Genomic DNA, 24,196 nt, shown 5'->3' with positions numbered 1-24,196 from the left:
TGTATTTGCCATCTCACCCAAAAGACATTAGCATACGTATTAGTCATTTTCCTTCTTTATAAGTCTTATATTTGGTATCTTTATTTATTTTTAGAAGCTATCATTTATAATTATATTTATTTATTTATTTTTCCCCCAAAGCCCCAGTAGATAGTTGTATGTCATAGCTGCACATCCTTCTAGTTGCTGTATGTGGGACACGGCCTCAGCATGGCTGGAGAAGCAGGGCGTCAGTGCGTGCCCGGGATCCGAACCTGGGCCGCCAGCAGTGGAGCGCACGCTCTTGACCGCTAAGCCACGGGGCCGGCCCCTATATCTGGTATCTTTAAAGAGGAAAAGGAGCACACTGGGAATGGGAGACGTCAGCAGGTCTACAGTGCAGAGGTAGATGGGAAAGAAGAGGCTGGCCTCCACAGTGCTTTGAGACGATGCCGATGTCTTCTGCTTCATAACACTCTAAATCAGGAAGCAACCCAGATGCATCTACCTCCTAGAGGGAATGGGGAAAATTGCAGATGTGGTCCTGATGGGGAAAAGTGACCCCAGTGAGGATGACTGTAGCCACAACCAACTCATGCCCAAGAGCAAAGAGGAAACAGGGCTGCCATTTGCTCATTTGGAATGCCGAGGCTGTGTAATCTGCCTAGCATGCTGGATAGAAGGTGCCACGAATTGACAGGCATCTGGGCACTGGGTGTTGGGCTTGGCACTCATATGCCTTTTAAATGGGCATAGAAACCGTGTGCCCAGGTCAGTCTTAAGATACCACAAAGGAAACTCTAGACGCCTAACAAAGTTATGGATGTAAATAAACTGGCTTGGAAATCTTTGATTTCCTTAAAAGTAACACAACATTCAGAGCAGAGGAAAGCCAGAGACAAATATTGGTCTTTATGAGTTCCACCATAAAGCATTTTTTTTTCTAGATCAGAGATAACCCATTGAATAGAGATGAAAATATTCTCTTCGGAGTTTGGTTAATTCACTGAGGATTCAAATAAGGCTTCATAACTTGTGGCCAAAGAAAGTGTTCAATGAGCTAGAAGAATGTTCATGTAAAAAGTGGACAGCCATAAAATAGAAAGGAGCAGAAAATGCTACAGAAGATTTTTGGCTAGCTGTAAGGAAGAGTTTTCTATAACACAAGTTTCAAAAGTTGAACTAATTTGAGATGAGGATTATTAAACTTATCTATTAAGTCTCTAAACAAAGAGTAAGTAGTATATTTAAGCCAGAAGTTAGAAACTCATAATTAAAAAAACCCTATGTGCTCTTATATGCCAGGCATTGTAATATATGCTTTGCATAAAATTTCTGTCTTAAACATCACAAGAGTTATTTGAGGTGGCTTTTATTATTCTTACTATTTACAGACAAAAGACACTGAAAATTCTAATGGTGAAATAAATAACCTAGTATTATTGATCTTGTGATTACAAGAGTGATGATTTGAACTCGAGTTTTTTTGATGTTAAAAAATTCGCTTTTTTATTTCCTTGTTGTGATTCCTAAAATTTGGATTTTTATGAATGCTTTTATAGGCCTCAGCTCAGGAAACTTCCTGTGGTCATGACTAAATGATCTTAGCCTGTGAGAGGCTGGGACATAGGCTATAGCTGATGTCAGAGTTCTCCCACTAGAGGCTGGGAGAGTCAGTGCCCCAGATTGAACAACTGCCCACAGAACTTGTCATCATGAGACTAGATGGCATTGATTTCATTCCCTTTCTCCCTCTCTTATTCCCTAAATCCATTATGAAGTCTCAATATGCAGGAAGGTTAGAGTTGCTGTCTGTCTTAGGTGGGGTTCTCTGGAAAACAGATCTGAGATGGAGATTTGCATGCAGGAATTTCATTGGAAGGTTCCCTCAAGATCAATACCCATGGAGAATTGAAAGAAATAGGATTGGGCAGACGGGAAAGTTGAATTGTGATGCAGTTGCAACAAAGGCTTGCCAATCCTTAACCTGCCAACACTCAGAGAATTTGGTGGAATAATTCCTCTGTCCTCACAGGAGTGGGTGGGTAAGTGACATCCACAGCTTTCACAAGACCTATGCCTTCTGTGCATCTGCTTAGACCAGCTCGACTTAGCAAAGTAGAGACATAACTAATTCAGCAAGCAGTAGACTCTCTCCAGGTGGTCAGCCTGTCAGCAGTGGCAAGGAGCAACCCTAACTTACTCAGAGTCACTATTTCCAAGAGGCAATGCCACACTCATGAAATACTGCATTTCTTAAAAATCCAGAGGTGGAAACAGAGTTAGAGAAAGTCACTAGCAAGGATTTAACTGTATAAGTTAGCAGACTTGCTAGGGGTTTGTGGTCTATGCTCACATTAGTGATAAGCTCTGTGGCAGTGGAACATTGTGCTCAGCCGTCTCTCTGGCCCTGCACTTATGATAGGAGCTCCATAGAACATCTGAGAAGGGGAGACATGGAGGAAAACTGTTGGATATCAACCCAGAGTGAGCTAGGACATCACATCCAGACACAATCTGCTGGGATAACCCGTTGTTGAAAAGGAAGATAATCTCTGGGTTGAACGCACTCCTTTATGTCACACTACATTTTATCACACTTTATCTTATTAAAGAGGGTTGAGTGTCATACTCTATTACTATTGGAATACTTTTATTTCCATTTTCCAAAAGATCAGATGTTAAATCCAGTTACACCCTAAGATTCTTTGTCTATAAGTGACGGCTATGGCCTGGAGAGATTTTGATAAATTCGATAAAAATTTATTAAACACCTATTATGTACCAAGCACTATTCTAGTTACTGGGGACGAAAAATTTACTGAAATAGTGTTCCCTGACACCAAAAATTATATGTATTGGAGACACACAAACAGCTAGTTATAAAGCAATTTGATAAAGTGTACAATAGAGTTATATATAAATTGCTACAGGAGCCCAAAGGAAGAAGCAATCAGGGAGACATGACAATAATACACTTGGAAATAATGGCAGGTGTTGAACTGAATACAAGGAGCATAGTTTAAGCTCCATGGGACCTGTGGTCTAGCAGCTCTGCTATATTAGCTTAAGGTAACACCACTGCTGTTTATGTGTTGGCAAGGGCAGCAGGAGTAATTCTAGGGTAATGGTAACAGAAAAAAGCAGAGAAGGAGAAACACTCAAGTAAGGTAGGTCTTCTGAAATTATTTTCTACAAACCTAAACAGGATTTGACATTTTCCCTCAGAGAAAACAGGTTTAAAAAAGAACGTCAGCACAATTAAACCACCAAATCCTTGACACTTTTTTTCTATTGCAGTAATCTCAGCCTTTCTGATTTTCACATACCTTCTTATGAGAGAAAACTGACCTTGATTTCAAATTTTAAGACTCACTCAAGCCTACTCCACTCCCACCCCAAAAACCTTGTTCCTATTTGAAAAGAGTTATTTCTTGCTTAGGCTTCCTTGCATGCATCAACAGCTAAATTTTTGTTTGGAGTTTTTTAAATGGCAGTTAGGAAACAAGAAAGGACCCATCTCTTTGAAAAGCAGTGCAACGGCTGGCTACGTGTTTAGTCTGCCTCCGGGGAAAATAATTTCAGACGGTCTCCTGTGGATTGCTCAGACTTCCTCCACTCCCTCCCACTCAGCAAAACATTCTTTCCAGCAGCAATAAGTTGAGGGAAGAGAGCTGTGACCGTGTAAGGTTAGAGACAGTGTCCTCAAGCAGATCTGCTTCCAGCAGATTCCTTCATCACCAGTAGCCTAGAAGCAGGAGTGTAGAGTCATCCTTTTTCTATCAAGGACCAAAGAGATTTTGGGAATTTTAAAATACAAAAAGTGGTATATGGGTATTTTAACCTACGATAAAACTTGACCTGGAGAGGAAGAGGGTAGGGGCAGATGGGGAAATGTTTCTACTGGTTTACAACTTTGCATGAGATTTCAAAAGTTGTGCATTCCTAAAATTGAGGACCACTTTCTACAGAGTTCTAAATAAGAAGTTGTTAGTGTCGGAATGAATTAAATAAGTGATATTTATATAAGAAAACTCTTGTTTTCATTCTGTACTGTTTTATTATTTGATTCCTATGAAACAAAGTTTTCAAGAGTGAAAATTTGCCAAGAGAATGATGAACAGATATGTACAAAGATGTTCGCATGTGGAATACCCACTCTGTAGAATAACATCTAGCCTGGTACATTTCTCCCGTGACAATTATCCTCTGTGTTTCCAGGAAGCATCGAACAGTCCTCCTCCTGCTTTACTGAGGTTGGAATGGCTACAGTGCAAAGATGGCGAGGAGACCAGAGAAACAAAAATTGGAGAAGGCAAATGAATTCCAAAGCAATCTGGCAGGACCAGCAGAATGGCCCAGTGCACTGCCCGCCACAGTCTACACTGCAGCTGTCTGCCTCTGATGGAGACCACCCTCCAGTAGCCTCTTCATTACAGGCACACATTGCTGGAGCTCCACTACACCCCTCAGTGAACCCTCTCTTCCATGTGAGTTGATAGACCAATGAGAAAAGAACTGTTGGCAAGTATGTTTATTAGAATCCTGTGAGAATAATAATAATGGTAATATTAATACTTCCAATTGGTGGGTTTCTACAACGTGTCAGGCATTGGGATGGCCACTTGAAAGACATTATCTCTAATTACATTCTGTAAAATAAGTAACTCATTCCTTAGAAAATTAAATGTCAAAAAGTTAAATGACTGAACTGTGCTCACACAATTACTAACTTGCAGAGGTTGTATTTGAACCTAATATTTCTGACTCCCTTAAATTCACAACATCACTATGGAGCAACATTATTATTTAATAATGCTGTCAGGTCCTATTTACTGGGAACCTACTGTGAACTTGGTTCTCTACCATGCACTTTACGTATATCATCATAGTTAGTCCCCAACACAATCTTTGATATTAGATAATATTATTTCCATTTAAAAAGTCTCTTATAAAGATAAAATGTTTGATAACCTAGGTAAGGTTTGGGGATAGTTATCATTATCTGAGGCATAATGGATCTTAGCTTCCTCATTTTGTTCAGGGAATAGATTGGACTTAATGTCTACATCTTGACAGTTCTATAAAGCTCGCTAGAAACATCAGCTAACATTGTGATCTTCGTGCGTCTTTTACCCACAGGGAATAATGACTGTGTTAAACTGATGATAGTGATTGAGAGAAGAATTTTGGAGTCACCTCAGTCTGATTTAGAATCTAGGCTGTCACTTATGATCTACACAACTCTGTAGATACTATTTAATCTTTCTTGAGCTTCAATTTTCTCATCTGTAAATTATAGATAATAATACCTCACTCACAAGTATTCTTATTGTGCAAATCAAATCAGACAATGTCCATGTATAATACACTTAGCACAGTGTCTAGCATCTCCTAAGTGCAAAATAATTGGTAGTTGTAGTTATTTTAAAACAACAAGTAATCACATTTTATGGACTGCATCACTTAGGATTTGATATAGCTGCCTTTAACAGAAAAAAAAAAAATTAGCAGCACCTAAAGAAGATAGATAGATATGAACTTCTCTCTCATGTTAAAACAGCAAGGAGCAGTCCTCCAGGGCATATATGGTGGCTTTGCGGTGTTATTAGGGAGACCCAGGATGTTATTATCTTTGTTCCATCATGTAGAAAATGGGTTCCATTCTCAAGGTCAGCTGATGGTTCAACGTGGCTTCTATAGTTTACGCCAGCACATCTGAGTCTTGGGCCCAAAGGAAAAGAGTAAAGACAAAAAAAGGGATCCCTTGAAGGTGAGTCAGCTCCCTTTAAGCTACCTTTCCAAAGTCCCATGCAACTCATCTGTTTCCTCTTCATGTACCGGACCTTAGTTACATGACCACACTATGCTACAAAAAAAAACTGAAAAATGTAGTCTTTTATTCTAGAAAAAAATTATGCCCAGCTAAAAGTATCAGGATTTATTTCTATGGAGGAAGGGAAAGATGGTTGCTGAAGAAGGAAACTGATAGTCTCTGCCACACTGATAAGAATGGTGTTACCCTGAACAGAGCATGTCAGGGCTGATGGAGTATTAGTGATCTCTTTGTTCCATCATTTCATTTTAAAGATGAGTAAACACCCATTGAGGGAGATAATAGTATGTATGAAGGATTGCATGATGAGTCAGTGGCAATGCCCAAATAGAACTCAGATCTTCTGACTTCCAGCTGGTCCAATGTACTTTCCATCAAATTCATTGTCTTCCTAATAAGTGATTTTGATTTTTAAAAAATCCCTCTTTAGGGATATTACCTAAGTCGTTATTTTAAGGCTTTCAGTTCTTGTTTTGCCCACCACATTGGTTAACAGCTGGTCACTTTCCAATATAGACCATATTTGCTGTTGTAGACATTGTTTGTAATCACAGACATTTTACCAAAGGCAATAAATACAATTCTGTCAGTTGCTCTATAGAGATTATTTCCTGAGCCTTTAATTATTTTGTTACTCTCCCCTGAGTCCATTTCATTGCTCTTTCAGTATAAAATTTATCCTAGGAAGGTGTAGTTTGCCCTTGCTGAGGTTATAGCCCAGGGAAACATTATAAAGTCTATAATTTGCAAGCTTGTGTTTTTATTAAAGGAAACTTAGTTCACATGGTTCTATCTCATTTAAACTAAAATCTGTGAAACAGTAGAGTGTTATTTGATATCTATGCACTCCTTAGGGCCTTTTTAATAGGCTTTTAAGGAATCTTTTATTTTTAGAAATGGGAAGCTATGTGTTAAAAGCACCCTAGTTCGTGGACACAAGCAGTGAAACTGTAAGTCCAGGCCAATGAATTTTAAATGAATCCTAAATTAAAGTAAATTTTCTAGCTCCTAATTAAAGAGATTTTAATCACAGACAAAGAATAAAAAACATAAAAGAACCTGTGGCATAAGGAAAGAAATCATAATTATTTAGTTGGGAGGAAGCTATGTTGGAAAAAAAATCTGTGCAGTCACATTAAGTTGTCATACCTTCCAGGCATGATTTCAAAGGGAAACATAAGAATTCCCTTCTGCTCTCTAGAAAACTGGATTTACATCAATCGCATTCCTTTGAAAAGGACTTAGTAGGGAATTCCAAATTTTAACAACATGTCTTCTCATGGAAAGATGTCGATATTAAGTTGATAAATGGAAGAAAAAAGACAACAGGTTATAAGTAGAGCCTAGAAAAAGATTTCTTTTTTAAAATAATATATATAAGCATATATATTTTAAAAGTTCTAGAAGGATATACACCCAGATATCAATCGTAAATATCTTGGGTAGTAGGATTGTGAGGATTCTCCCCTCTTTTCCTTATCTATATATTTTTTAAAATATGTACCATTTTTCTAAGAGGAAGAATATATACGTTTATGTTTTACTTTTAAAAGACACGCTTACCTGATGGCAAACAACTCATTTTGAAAGAAATAAAATAAGCTAATTCCCAAATGCACATTTTCATGAATGAACAAAATCCAGCCAATGACAAGTTTATATTGTATGGACAGAATATCTATTCTATTTGGGAAAGTTATGGCCCCATTTATCCAAAAAAACATTTAGTTCCTCTAAGGTATCAGAATTTACCTCCTCCTATTTTTAGAAAATTAAAGAGAGAAAAAGCTCCTTGGTTTTCCAGATGTCCACATGATGGTACCATTATTTTTACTATGGTATATTGAGGAACAGATAAAAACAGAGCAGTAATAAGTTCATATGAATTTACTAGCATTTAAAAATGAATTTATATTTTTTTATATTCGAAAAGAAGTAGCACAAGTAAATGACATGTATTATATATTCAATCCATAAACAATGACAATATTCTTGGTACATATTGGTTGATAACCACTGGCAGTAATTCCAAACACCCAGGGACTTGAGATCCACAGATTGGAAACGTCTGGTATATCCACTTGGGTTCTTGCCCTCTCCACTGTGTGTACACCCGAATTAGCTGCACTTTACTTAATAAAAAGAACTTTCCCCAGAAGTCAGTCTTATTCTTACACCTTCATTCTCCTGCTCAGGCTTTCTCTCACCTGCCTGTCTCCTCTCTCAGTCAAGGAGCAGGAGATAGCAATAGGAGATGGAGATCCAGAAAGAGCCCAAAACCAGGGCATTGAGTGAAAACACAGAGAGTGTTAGGTGATGTCCCACATAACACAGATCAAATGGAGGTGTTGACCACGTTCTTCAAAGTCCTTCTCCAAAGTGTCCCATGGTACCTCATGCCCCTGAGCTGCCTCAATCATAGACTAAACCCAGTGTTCATTTCAGGCACTGCTACTTCAAATCCTTTCTGTGCTTTATCCTTCTTACACATGGAATCTAGCTTGAGCATAGACTATGTCCCTTCTGTGTCCATTTCTGGTCAAACCTGGTAAACTGATAGCAGAGCCCAATAGAAGCCTATACCCACTGGGCTGAGAATCTTCTTGGAAAATAACTACATAGGACTTGAACACTTTGTCTCAGGTATGAAAGATGCACAGCACTGCCTCTGTGAGGTTTATTTGAATAAAGAGACAAGGATCCTTTTAAGAAAGAACTCATTCTACAGCCTTCTGAGCCAACTAGCCACAATTCTTAGGAGATTCAAAAATGAGTAATGATTGAGTACTATGTCAGTTAAGTTTGTTCCCAGCCCATTTTCAATGGAAAAAGAGAGTTGTGAGTCAAAGGTGAAAGCCTTGCATCCTGAAATCTCTATAAATCATTGGGGCACAGCAGAGTCACCTCAAGATCCCTTCAAGTACATTATGACTCAAATGGAAACAAGGCAGAGCAGCAGGTGAGTCAAGCAAAGATCAGAGTGCCCAGGAGTAAACAGATTATGATCCAGAAATGCAGACCCTGGGCTTGCAATTTAGATTTATTGGTTTATGAAACAACTTACCAAGTCTTAAGCCACCAAAAAAGAATTGAGAGTGGATATTTCCACCCTGATATGATTGAGCCTCTTAGTGGCCAGCCTGCTTGCCAAGAGAGCAGCTGGCTCATGGTCGGCATTTTTTTGTCAGTTCCAATTTGTGAAAAGCCTGAGGATGCTGCACAGGGCAAATGAAGGGTAGGTTCCCAAATTTCAGATGTTATACTAACTTTTTTTTTTTGTACCTCTTGTCTGTTAAAACTGAACAGAAGAGTTCACTCTTCAATAATGCTGAATTCCTTCCCTGGGCAATTTCTGGGCTTCATCATTCTGGACATCTATCTCCTTTGATCAAATGATTCCAGGAATTACTGCACTTTGCAGGGATATTTCACCAAACAATGTGGCTTCTCCTCCTGGTTTATCTGTCATCTGCTTGTGTATACTGATGTGTGAGTGAGCAGGGGACCAGGTGCCAAGACCCAGGCTGGATCATTCCCTCCTGGGGACTGACCACTGAACACTGTGTACTGACAGGAACACCATGTCTAGCTAGAGCCCGACCAGACCACAGATCCTCATTGCCTTCCCCTGGAATCTCTCCAGAAGCTTTGAGTGAGACTTTCATCAAGCCCCAGGACATATGCCTGGCCCTATCTACCTGCCTTCCTGTAAGGAGTGACCTCTCAGAATTGTGGGATTGGGATGTCCAGAAGCAAATGCATCACATGAAATGCCTGAGACACATAGAGTATAGGGATTTTATCAGGAGAGAAGAGAACTAAGTCCAGGATAGGCTCCACCGCTGCACCAGTTTCCCATTGCTGCTGTAAGTAATTACCATAAACTTAGTAACTTAAAACACTACAAATTTATTCTCTTACAGTTCTGGAAGTCAGAAATCCAAAATCAGTCTCACTGGACTGAAGGCAAGGTGTCAGCAGGGCTGGTTCCTTCTAGAGACTTTAGGGGAATATCCATTTCCTTGCCTTTTCCCACTTCTAGAGGCCACCTATGTTCCTTGGCTGGTGGCCCCTCCTCCATCTTCAAAGCCAGCAGCATAGCATCTTGCTTCTGTCATCACAGTGACTTCTTCTATAATCAAATTTCCCTTTTCTTCTTTCTTAAAGGACTCTTATGATTATATTTAGGCCTCATGGGATAATCCAGGATGATCTCTTCAGATGGAGATCCTTAACTTTATCATGTCAACTGTAGGGGAGGAAGAATTATTCCTCTACCCTCTAGGTTCTTCTGGCTGGTCTAAGAATTAAATTGACACGAGACAGAATAACAAGAGACAATCAAACAAAGTTTAATAACATGAATACAAGGAAGAAACCCAGAAAATCTGAGTAATTCACCAAAATGATGGAAGCCACCTTCTTCAGCTAAGGATAAAGGAAGATGTTGGGGTAGTGGTTTGGGACTTTGAAGAGGAGGAAGACAATTTACACGGATACGGAAAAGCAAATGTTGGATAAACAAACATTGACCATGCCTTGCAAAGGCAATGAGAGATGGACGGGACTTTGATTAAAAGGCCCTTGTTAGGTTCCTCCCTGTCTATCACTCCTAGTTTACACTATACTCTAGTTATCTTATGATATTAACTCCTTCCTGGAACAGGCCTTCTATCTTAAATTCTTTTAGGCAGTTAGGTGGAAGGTCAAAGTTTCTTTCAGAGTCTTTTGTTCTTAAAAATAATCAAGCCAAAGAGACACATTTTGGGGTGGCCAATTCTCATCCCACACACAGCAAAGTCCTTTTTGCCAAATAAGGTCATTCACAGGTTTCTGGTATTAAAATGTGGACATTTTTGGAGAGATCACTGTTCAGACCAGCACAACCACCAAATAAATATGTTATGGTTGTATTAGGTAGGGTTCTCCAAGAAACAGAACAAATAGGATAACAAATAGGACATGTACATATACTACATATGATATATATTAATTAAATACTTTATATTAAATGCCTTAACACCCTATGTTAAATCTCTGGTTCATGCAATTATGGAGGCTGAGAAGTCCCACCATCTGCCATCTGCAAGCTGGAGGTCCAGGAAAGCTAGTGGTGCAGTTTGAAGGTCTGAAAACTGGAAAGCCAGTTCTGTAGATGCCAGTCTGAGTCTGAAGGCCTGAGAACCAGGAGCACCAAGGGCGGGAGAAGATTGATGTCTCAGCTCAAGCAGTCAAGCAGAGAGTGAATCCAAACTTCCTCCACATTTTTGTTCTATTTAGGCCCTCAATGGAATAGATGATGCCCACTGACATTGGAGAGAGCCATCTGTTTTACTCAGTCCACCAGTTCAAACGCTAATCTCTTCTGGAAACACCCTCACAGATACACCTAGAAATAATGATTAACCAGCTATCTGTGTTCCCCTTGGCTCAGTCAAGTTGACATATAAAATTAAGCATCATAATGCTACAAGATATTTTATATTCTAATAGATATTTTATACTCTTATAGATATACAGTCATGCACCATATAACGTTTAGGTCAACAATGGACCGCATATATGACAGAGGTCCCATAAGATTAGTACTATAAAGCCTATCTGTGGAGTAGGCTATACCACATACCAGTGTGTGTAAGTACACTCTACGCTGTTCGCACAATGATGAAATCACCTATCACAGATTTCTCAGAACATATCCCCATCATTAAGAGATGCATGACTGTATAGCATATGATTCTTGGACCACAAAAGAGCCTATATTTTACTGTTAATGGAAAGAAAATAAACAAATCCTTGTCTTTCATACCAGACTTTTCCCTTGGAATTACAGTTTTTATACCGATTAACGGAATTGGTAGACTCTAATTTCAACCTTTATAGAAAATATTCCTAAGTAAACCAACTTAATCCTGTTTGTCTACCTTTTTCTTATTTTGCCATGTAAGGTGGATCTGTCCCATTCTAATTGTAGCAGATTAGTACTGAATTATTAAAATCCAGGGGCCGGCCTGGTGACGTAGTGGTTAAGTTCGTGCACTCCACTTCGGCAGCCCAGAGTTCGCAGGTTCAGATCCCAGGCATGGACCTGTGCACTGCTTAACAAGCTATGCTGTGGCAGGCATCTCATATATAAAGTAGAGGAAGAGGGGCGTGGATATTAGCCCAGGAGTAATCTTCCTCAGCAAAAAGAAGAGGATTGGCAACAGATGTTAGCTCAGGGTTAATCTTTCTCACACACACAAAAAAATCCGTATGGACATGTGGCCATTGACTTTTGTGATGCAAAATCTATAATTTATAAGGCATCTGCTTCTGGATGTTGGAGGGTAGTGGCTGTTGTGGGATACATAGCATGAAACCCAATGGGCTATCAAATACTTAGAGTAATTTGTACCACATCACACATTTCAGGTTTGTTGATGAAAAGGAATGTAAAATAAGAGAATTAGAATGCATTAATACCTTTTTGTCAATGGAGACTATGATTCAATACTATAGGAACCTAACTAATAACATTTACGTAACTGAGAGTTTTTATTACATCCTGAAAGGCAAAGGGTTTTAGTCTATTAAAAATTGATAAAGGCCTTTAAAACATTTTTTTTAAACCAAAGTAACTATAACTGTTATTTGTAGTCAATACTAAAAACTTAAAAAAACAAAAAAAAGCAAACTCATAAGGTTGTGGAATGTGGTAGAAAGAACATTAGATTTACATCAAAAAGTCACAGAATTTTAGCTCTAATTATGCTACTAATAAGCTGTGTACATTAAAGCAAATAGATTTTCTCTGAGACTCAATTTCCTTATGTATAAAATGTGAATTATACAACCTTCTTCAAAAGATTGTTGCCATAAGTAAAAGAAATGTTGTATGCCAAGTGCTCTGTGAATTTCTATACAAAAAGAAAGATGTTATTATGAAGGGCCCACCATGGACCATAGCTGACAAATACATTTATTATTAATTGTATATATTTTGGTAGTTTAAAAATTTTTAGATGTTCTTAAAGTTAAAAGTTATGATAACAAAACTTATTTGTAGTCCCAGAGAACATCTCTAAACTCGCCATGTTGATAAAGCTACTATTCATATTTTATGATCTAAAGAAATACCAACTTCTAGAAATGAAATCAGCGTCAGAGAAAAGGACGTGATTATAGTGCCAAAGTAGCTAAGGTGAATGACATCTAAGTCGGCCATTTTATTTGGTATAAAAGTGCTCTGAAGAGTAGTTACAGAGATGTTTACATGACTAGGAGTTAGATTGGCAGAGAAACCTGAGAAGAAAACAGCACTTGAAACCTACAAATGCTTTCATTTAATACATACACAGTGTTTTAATTTAACACATATTTCATGAGTAGACTATCCAATGACATTTTCTAGAATATGAAAAAATAATCAATAACAGTAAGGATTACAAACATTGATCCTGAAAAATAGTGCTGTTATAAGGATTTAGCTCCATAGCTCACTGAGCTTCCCACAAGTCTCTGCCCTGTGAGTCCCCAGCTCACCTCCACCCAGCGACCAAAAGCTTAACTTCTGCCCCAAATGGGTTTCCAGAACTCTACCCCGGTGCCATGGCCAGTATCCCTTCTGATTGGTCTATACCTCTACTGTCCCAGGTGTTCCGTATATTAAATATCACCCCTGCTCCCATATAGACCAACTACTGTCCCCAGCATATATCCAGAGGTCTGCCTTCCAGATCATGGACAAATCCTGATACCTAATTACACACACATTTTCCAATTTTTCATGAATCTGGCTTTCTCTTCATTACCATCCCAGTGAGGCATTATGCATAGTAGCCACTCAATAAATATTTGTTGTTAAATCATTTCCATATGAGACTAAAAAGAGAAGTAGGAACCACCACAATTCCCTATAAATTATACATACAAATACTACTTTAGGACAATAAAAGGCTTACTAAAGTAAGATTTAGACATTATAATATTGTTAGCAAATATTTTTCTCTCGTAGAAATGCAGGGGTTGTAAAATGAAGACATATTACTAAAATTGATTAAGAAGCCCAAAACAGATTCTCCTAAACTGATAATGTGAGTAAAAATTGGATCAAATTTTATGGGGAACAATTTGACACTATATGGCAAGAGTATTTAATAATTCTCTCTTCCCTTTATCCAAATGTCTGTTTCTAGGAATTTGACACAAGATGTAATCATATTCGAGTATGCTTAAATTTTATATAATTAAAAAGGAACTAATAAGATTTAAGTACATGAATGTTCATCAAAGAATCACTCATCATAGCAATAAAAAAAAGGAAATTACATAAACGCCCATTTACACAGAGTTAGAGAAATAATGTTGTTTACATATAATTAATACTTCACACATAATTAATACTTCCATTAAATGCATGCATTTAAATTATACAACAGTATATTATACAATTATACAACAGTATGTACTATTTAATTTTTTTTTTTTTTTGTGAGGAAGATCAGCCTTGAGCTAACATCCACACTAGTCCTCCTCTTTTTGCTGAGGAAGACCAGCTCTGAGCTAACATCTATTGCCAATCCTCCTCCTTTTTTTCTCTCCAAAGCCCCAGTAGATAGTTGTATGTCATAGTTGCACATCCTTCTAGTTGCTGAATGTGGGATGCGGCCTCAGCATGGCCAGAGAAGCGGTGCGTCAGCGCATGCCTGGGATCCGAACCCAGGCCACCAGTAGTGGAGTGCGCGCACTTAACTGCTAAGCCACAGGGCCGGCCCTGTACTATTTCATTTTAATTTTATAGTAATAAATATAAAAATTATAAAATGAAATTAAATAAATCTAAAAATAAATATTAAAAATAAAAATATATAAAAATAAATATGTATCTATATATTTTATCTAAAAAGATTTAAACCAAAATAGAAGTAGTGGTTATTTTTCAGATCTGAGTTAATTTTTCATTATTTTTTCTTATCTTTTCTATTTTCCTAATGTTCTACAATGAACATGTATTAATTTCATAATCAGAAAAAAAGCCTCTCTAAAATTGAAATACATTGAAGCAAATAAATAAATATCCAATATACCAAAAATGAATGCCTTCTTACTCTAATAAATTCTCTATTAGTCAATGCTTTTATTGTGTACTAGGCTATGTGAATTGAACAAGGTCATTACCTACGTGCCATTCATCAAAATGAATGTTTAAAATATCTTTCTATTTAATATTGTTTCAAAGAGATTTGACAAAATGCCTGCTTGAATGCATTATTAGATATGTCCAGGAGGATACTGGTTTGATTTTATAAGTCCACTTCAGAAGACAATGAATGCAGGCCTCACAACCTTCTCAAGTGAATTATAAGCAATTTGCTTCCAGTCAATGGTACCTTGATGGCCCTTATATAAACTATGTCAATACAATCACTCTAGTGGATCTCCATCATCTGAATTTGACTCATGGGAAGAATATTGTATAAATATTGTCAATTCATATGACCATTTTGTTTGTTTAGATACTTTTCAACTCCTGAGAAAAGAGCTCTTACCATCTTGGGCTCTCAATGACCACCAATGCTTTTATTACTATTTTAAAGGTTTTAATCAGTTAGAAAACATTAGTGTGCTAGCTTCAGCTAAATTAGCCCCGTAATATAACCTTTGTCAGAGAAGATACCTTGAGAAAAATAAACTTAGTAACTACGTGTTGAGTGGTACAGAGTTCCAGGGATTTATTAGACACAATCCCTCCTCAGGATGAACTCATACATAAATGTTTATATCAGAACCAGTGGGAACTGAAATACAACAGATGGCTCTTAGGAAGGGCAAGAAATTGGAAATTCATTGGGGAGCCATGAAGATCCAAGGCTGGTTTAACATGCTACAAGGGAAACAAGGCAATCAGTTGAGTTGGAAATGAATTTGAACATCCTGATAGAATTTCCAGAAACTTAAATGTTATTGCATTTATCCATAAAAACACTGCCAGTTTTCTTATCTTTGATCTCTTCCTCCTCTCTCATTCAAGATATTCAGTCTGCCTTCAAGTAATTTTATCAGTGCTCTAAGAATCCCACTATTTTAGCAGCTGCTTTATCTACCTGATCTTATTTTATTGCAAAATATTCCCTTACTGTGAAAGTTTTTGTGGAATTCTTTACTAAAATGTGGATTATTTTGAAGTGTTTCAATAATTGCATGAATGGTGTCTAAAATACACCCGGGGTTGTTATAAATCAAAGGTGGGAATTACCACTGTATACGCCAGTGCAATGGTTAAATGGAAGAGAAATGTGCTGCTCATATAAAGTGTCTCAGCAAGGAATAGTGCCTTATTTGACTGTATGTTTTCATTTTCTAGAAGATTATTGCAAGCTTCTAAATTGGGTATAAAACGACAAATTGTTACATGACTACTTTTATCTATAAGACAAGGGAGTTGAACAAAATTATTTGTAAGTTCCCTTCCATTTTTAAAATGCTATGATTCTACCTTTTTCCCTCACAACTTGACAGTAATGGCTGCCCAATGCTACAGCAGCATTCCAAGAATGTTTTTTAATGACCGTCAACTGCCAACTATCATTTTCTGTGTCAATGGCCCAGAAAAAGTCTTGAGGTCCATTTGGAATTTATAGAAAGTGAGGCACTAGAAGCACAGAATAAAGTGAGTCTGTTCTTTTTTGAGATTGCTTCAGAAATAAGTTTTATTTGAATAACGAGAGAAAATATTTCTGAATGGAGTCTCAGTATTTTGGCCAAGCCCACAAATCTTCATCATCGTTACAAATAGAAGTAATTAGAGTAATGATGACCAATTTTTCATGCCAGTTCTCAGAAAGTAAAACGTATCTCAAAATATTTCTAAAATGTTATCGTGACTGGGCGAAGATGGAACATCAACGTGTTTTCAAAGATGGCAGATGAACAATACTCTCCTTCTCTGTGAGTATCCATTTGCCTTATTATAATATTTTCTGGAAAAGGGAGAGGCTTTTGGGGACTAGGAGGGAGTGAAGGGAGGAAGTAGAAAAATGGAAGGTACTGGATGGCATCTGAGTACTGAATCTGAAGGATGCAGTAAAAGTGTATGAAGATGCTATGAGGCTCCAAGCACAAGAAGTAGTACACTGGGCCCCAAGTAGCCACACAGGGAGTAGCCACCAGTCTCCCTACTTCTCCACCGAACAAGACAGCAGCATCTTAAAGCAACAGCTTAGAACCTAGGGACAACAGACCTCCAAGAAGAATCTGGAAGAACAGAACATTAAGAGCTGTGTTCCTGAGTAAGTCATCACCATCTTGGGGATTCTTGAGATCACTTGAGAAGGGATCGGCCCTGAGGTTCTGCCTGGGCAGGTGTACCTTTGGAGCCAACTAGATTTGGGTGTCAATGTTAATATGACCCCACTTTTACTTGCAAGATAATGAAGGTCAAAATATTTATACCAACTAGTACATGCATTTCAAAAGCAATTTAGATTAACTTTTTAATCTACATGATGATGCAGATACCCTCTATACTGGTAAATAAAGAGATTAAATTTGAGGCCAAACTAAAATTCTTTTTTCAGAGTGAGTTAAGTTGAAGTTTTAAAGTAGAGAGGTAGAAAGATTATTATTTATGTGCAAATATCATTATTATACTTTAAGGAAGTCTTATCCCTGGCCATTAACTATGGAAACTGGACAAGTTCGATTCAATTCTCTGGCGTCAGATTTTTTTATTACCAAAAAAAAGGGATAAATAATGTGATAATGTAATCCTTAAAACCTCCTATAAATTCGAGTATTTCAAATATTCCATGATTCTGTCAATTTCTTCTAAGAATATATATATATATATTCAAAGATACATATATATACAAATATATGTGATGGTACATATTTAAATATATGTTATTGTATATATATTCAAATATGTGATTACATATATATGTATAATCAGAGGATCGGTAATTCTGTAATTTGGGAGTGAAGTCTTTTGATTGCTTGGTTACCCTTACTTTTGATGTTTTAAACCAATAGTTATCTTTATCAATATCCCTGGAGAACTAGTAAATTCCTATTACAGTTCGTCTGACTTCCTGATCTTCTAAGAAGGATATGAATCAATATCCTGACCTAGAAACATTTTAAAAATCAATACCTTCACATTCTGATTTTCATCTTTAATTTTCAACATTATCTCCATATAGACTCATAGAAGTATGAGAAGTTTCCCATTTTTAACAGATCTTAATTTCTCGTCACATCCTGTGTACCACAGTGACAAATTAAGACTGAAGAAAGCCTTTGCCTTCTCTATATGGTCTGCCAACCAGCTAGAAGAGAAAAGGAACCAGCCCAGTGTTCTGGGCTCCTCCAGGAGGAACAGGCCCTTGAGTGGACTCAGATGATCTTTTTCTGTTTAGTCTCTCATTCAACACAAATCACTTCAACGGAGTTATTGTTTCTAGCCTACGCCAGTTTATTCATGTAGCATTCACGCATATTGAATCTCACTGAATCTTAATTTGCAAATCTTAATTTGCTTCCCTAATGGAACTCATTTTATTTCTTTTAAGCTCTGCCTTTGATGATTACCTTGTGACACAGGAAAAGCAGTGACAAAGCTCTTTAATTGATGACACCCCCATGATATTTGTTACACTTGCTCTAAAGTAATTAGTTATTCAACTATAATAACTGCTTATTAAAATGAAATGCAATAAATACTAGAAAATCTGTAAGTCAATTTAGCTACTTAGAAAAGCTACAGTCCGTTGAGCTACCAAGAACAAAGATCTATCTGTGTATATATGTGATCTGCAATGTATTCCCATGTTATTTTTTAATAGCCTGTGTTGTGATACCCTCTGTTCAGTCATTAGCAAACAGGTGTCCTCATTATACAAAAGTATAAATAGCCATAAACAACTCCTTTGACAGCAGAGAAACTCAGTTCTCATCGAGAAGATTCAATTCTCATGGAGAAGCGCTCCGTCATGGAGATGATCGCTTGGCTCCAGCCTGAGAGGGAAAGGTCTGCTCTGCTGTACATAATGCCTGCCTGGGGAATAGACTCTACTTTAGAGACTTCCATAAGCATTAAAGATAAATTCCGTCCAGAATGAGTAATTCTAAGGCTCACGTAAGAAGCATCCTCGGGCTGCCTCTGCTGTTACTTTGCTGGCCACCGGCAAGGAATACAATAAACACGGAAGAAGATGATGCTAGACTTAGCTACAATACCAGTGGAGGGAAAACAACGGATTTTAATAAACCAACAACATAGCAGACAAACGTTTTGTCTCTATGTTTCAAAAGAAAGTGGCCTCTAAAAGGGGAAAAGGAAAGCCTACTTTTGAACTTTTTGGACCGTCTAGAAAGAGATTACATACTCAAAACCAGAGAAAGCACAGAAGGTGTTCAAGAAAACTGAAGTTTGTTTTCCCTCTATCTCCATTTTCTGAAGTCACGTCACCCGCCCAGCTCAGTTACTCTCTGCAGCTCATCCTCCCTGGTTTCCTTGTGTTTAAAATTTTAATAGTAATGATTGCCTTACAAATGATGTTATAAGTTCTATTAGGAGAGTTTGATGACTTTGGAGAAAAGAAGTTTTCACATCACACACACACACTCACACACACACACACACACACACACACTCACACACACACACACACACACTCACTTTGCTGCTCATTCACCTTCTTAGCCTAAGTGTCAGTCATTTATATTTTAACAAAATCTCTACAATGTTTGTGCGTAACTGGCATTCAAGTATGTAGTCGCTCATTATATATTAACTTAGGTGTTCAGACTGCTGGCCATCTGTTCCTCTGTAAACATCCTGAGTTTGATTTGTATAGGTTGACTTTGTGGAATATACCAGGTAGACTAACTTACATAGTAAAGCCTCCTGAAATTCGTTTTGAAAAGACTCATTGTGGGAGAATCGCTGGGTCAGACTGCTGTGAGCCAAATGATCACACTGTGTAAGCCCCTTTGTTTTATTTTCTTCACTAATAAAATCTCTCCAGTACATCCTACAGAAGATGAAGTTATAAAGGGCCCTCCTTGATTTACCTTATTCAGTGGACAGAGATTTACCCTGCTCATCAGCTCAGAAATAAGAGGAATCAAAGTTTAAATAATTGAGATAAAAATGTACGCCTTTTAAATAAACTTGACTTTCTAGAATTGATATGCATAAGCTCATGATTTTTCACCTTATTTTAATATAATGAGAAAATTGAGGTTTTTCAGATTCCTAATTGTCTAATGATTAGCTTGATGCCCCTTAGAGCAGGCATCCTTAACCAGCCCTGCCTGCTGCTCCCCCATCCTAACAGCACCCTAAACCACCAGCACCACTTGAGAGAGGGAGGCAGAATCCACGGGTGTTCTTAAGGGAGCTCGTTCAAACACTGAAATTATAGGCTGAATTTTTTCCTTACCTCTCTCTGTATTAGGGCTCTTGTTTTCAAACAACAGAAACCAATTCTGGTGAACTTATGTAGAAAAGGAGTTGACTAAAAGGATATTGGAGAGTTTGCTGAATTTACTGGAAAGATATTGTAGAGCTTAGAAATCAGTTATAAAAACAAGGGAGCTAAGCATCTAAAACAATAGTGAAAACCACACCACAGGAAGAAAGCAGTTAGAACCCCACCGCGAGCAGACACAGTATCTCACCACGGGAAACACAGCCATGACTGGTCTGGAACATCGAATGCTGCTCCCACTTGTGCCTCCAGAGTAAATGCAAAGCTATCCCTGTTTCTTTGCAACACTAGCTCTAGACTCAAAGTCCCAGGACTACGTGAGATGATTCACTTGGCAGAGCTTAGGCCACGTGCCAGCATCTATCTATGCAGGCTCAGAGAACGCGATGGGCCTTTGCCAATTCTGGGTTCCATGCTGGTGGTGGGATTTGATTGCCATGAAAACTTGCACAATGGCTGCTTACCCAGCAGAAGACACTGGGCAGCTTAAAGGAAAAATAATAACAATAATAAAAAAATATATATATAATAAATATAAAAATATAATTATAAACATATACATATCTTGTAGGAAACTGTTCTTTTTACTGGGAAGACAGTTCACAGCTTTTGTCTGATTCTTATAAGTATCGATTACCCAACCAGGCTAAGAATCACTGTCATATAGAATCATAGAACTTTGCCTCCAGAAGGAACCAGAGACTCCTAGAGATAAGACGTCACACGCTGCCACTCTTTAGCAAAATCAACACAAGGTCTAGAGCAGAGGGACTCAGAAAAGCGAAGCTGTTTTTGCTCAAACAAACTAATCATATTTATAGGCCTTCAATTTGAAATGTATATCTTCCAATAACTTTTCAGTTTATGAAAACTGCCAAATTCATTCACTGGTCACCAGAAAAGAAAGCTTGTTGGTAGTCATAGAAAAGATCTCCATCTTGGGAAAAATAAGGATTTTAAAAACCGGATGTTGTTACTTGCCTGCAAGTTATTCTTTCTTTCAAGACCATGTTAAAAACACTAGATATCACTGTATCCACTGGCTTCCAGTACTAAAGGTGCAATTAGGCTTCTGGGTCATATATGGTTCTATTATAAAATATTCTATCCTTAATCAAAGTTTGAGTAAACTAGTCCATGAAAACTTGCTAGCAAATTCTTAGTCATTTGCTTTGTAGAATTTCTACCCTTTCCTTGTTTTCTTTTTTTTCTTCTTCCTTCCCTCCTTCCTTCCTTCCTTACTTTCTTCTTTCTATATTTAAGAAATGCACATAAACAACTATGTGGGAAAGAACTGCACATCATGTGTAGTTTGGTTTTACTCCATCTAGACTTTAACAGCCACCAGTCACAATTTGAACTTTCATTTAAAAATTGTTTTTTAAAAGCTGAGAAAAAAATAAATTTCTCAAAAATAGTTTGAAACAAATAATAGTAATAAACAGAAAAATAAAACTAATGTCCAGATACATAAATATATATCTTTATTAATCTTTATTCAAGAAACTTTTAGGAATGCTTTCATTAATCTGTAAAGTCCCACGAAGACATTTTGGTAGTGCTGTCAAGTTGATTCTGACTCCTAACAACCCTGTGCACAGCAGAGTGGAACCCTGCCCTGGAACTTTATCAAGACTTTTAAGCTTGGTGTAGTAACAAAGAGGATTGATGGGCAAATGAAGTGAGCTATTCCAGCGTGGCTCAGTGATCACAATGGAAGGTTAAGGGAAAAGGAAGTCTAGGGCATTGGTGAGAATTACTCTGTCTGATTAAAGAAGCAAAGCTTGGAAGAGAAGCTCTAAGGAACCTAATGGGTTGAAGGAAATGGAAAGAGGCAAGCATCTAGATGGGTGAGAGTGTGAAGAGCATGCAGGGCATCCTGCCCTAACACAAGAACACCCCGCCAGCTAGTGTGAAATGAAAGGCTTGGTTAAATGTAAGGTCTTTGATGAATGGCTTAGCCAAGTGCTGAAGGTTTTAGGACTACATGCTACTGGAACTGCATCTATAGCATCATTTGACCCTGGAAGAGGAATTCTCTGGCATCATTACTGAGCATCAGAGAAGACTGCCAAACACCCAGCCATCTAGTGCTACCCTTGGCACCAGCAGCTATTGGCTGGCATCAACTCTGAAAGCTGCACTTCCCAGCTCCCAGTCACCTAAAGCCTTCGATGGATCTATATGCACTCCAGACTCCGTAGAGTCCAAAGCTTCAAATAATTTTAAATCAAAAGTTTAGCCTCCGGGGGCATAAGGTTAACTGAAAGTCAGCTTTGCAAAATCCATAAAACAGAATGAATAAAATAAAATGAGAAGCATGAACATAGCAGTCACTGAAAAGGGAATTTATGCTCTCTATTATACACGATCCAGACACTTAGAAAGGAAAGATAATGTAAGACTTGACAAAAAAAATATTTTTGAAGAAAGTTTCAAGAGATTATTTTAAGTGTATATTACTCTTTATCTATAAAGGGCATTATCAGACATGCCATGAAAAATGGCTATTAACTTGGTCAGGATTCCCCTCTTCTATTTTACTGCTGACTGATATACTAGTACAAGATACTCAGAAAATACAAGCTTGCTTTGAAGCAAGTACAGAAAAGAAGACCTGTACTTTAGTAGTCGTAATCATTGGTCTTGGTTCCAAGTGTTGTAACCTTGCAGAAAAGCAAACATTTCTCAGTGAGACCATAGGAAAAATGATGGGGAGGCTCAAAATAGCATTTTAAAGTAATAGTTAAAGCCCAGTGGAGGTGGTGAACTTTAAAAAAAAGAAAGAAATGAAAGACAGAAATCACATTTGCTAAGAATCTATTTGGGAGTTCTCTTAGCAATGATCACTTGAAATACAATCTGAGAATGTTAAAGCAATGCACTTATCCACAGTCGGCTACTACTGAGACCTTACAGCAGTGTCTGTCCAATTAACTTTATATTTCCTTTAGTTACGCCCATACCATTAAAAGGTATTCATTTTATGGACTGTGGGATGATAAAAAGGATGATTATTTTGCCCGTATCTGTAATGTTGACCAAAGAACTGCAGCACTTAATTTCCTCACATGCACAGTTGATAAATTCAAGAACAAACTCTCTCCCCCACGCCCAGCCTTCCAACCCTGAGGCATTCACTAAGGAAGTATTTAGACCAGAAGAAAAAAGAAGCGCACTGGCTAGAAGGGCAGCAGGAACTCTAGGATACTCTGTCATGCAGAGCGGAGTCTGCAGAAGAGAAGACCTGCAGAGAAGTCACAGGGACAATGTTGCTTGCCCTCTCGCTTCCGTAAAACAGGTGTCAATTGAGCTGTGTGAGGAACTACGCAGTGAACTCAGTCTCATCAAGGAAGGAGTGTTTTCCCTTCTGATAAATTGCACGTACATACACAGCGTGCACACACACACACACACACACACAAACACACACACATTGCTTTCCTTTTTTTTTCAATATAAAAAGAGAAATATATTGAAAGAAAAGTGAACTTGTCCCTGAGGAAATGTTCACAAGCTTGAAAGAAAGAACGAGTCAGCAAATGGCTAAAAATTGTCTTTTTTTAGTGGAAAATTTGGTGGCTTTTACAGCATGAAGCAAGATATATGGTAAAATCTTAGGGTTTTTGCTTTTTTCTTAGTTTAGTTGACAAATATTTACTGATGCTTAATGGACACTCAGTTGGCTGGGGATGCAATCACAAACAAGACATAGTTTCTCTCCTTTAGCTCATGGTTTAGAAGAGGTCTATACTCCCCTTAAATTGCTGGTTCTCACAAACCCAGCAAACGGTATTTTATTCTATTTTCTCTGCAAATAAATAAGAAGCACAATAATGTTGAATAGTTCAGCATTATTCCCTGCTAGGGAGTTTTTAAGGAGTTTGCTAATCATCAAAGACAAGGT

This window comes from Ceratotherium simum, chromosome 28 (genome assembly GCF_057802395.1).
Source record: "Ceratotherium simum simum isolate JZ-2026a chromosome 28, ASM5780239v1, whole genome shotgun sequence".
Lineage (NCBI taxonomy): Eukaryota > Metazoa > Chordata > Mammalia > Perissodactyla > Rhinocerotidae > Ceratotherium > Ceratotherium simum.
Note: the sequence above shows the minus strand (reverse complement) of the source record.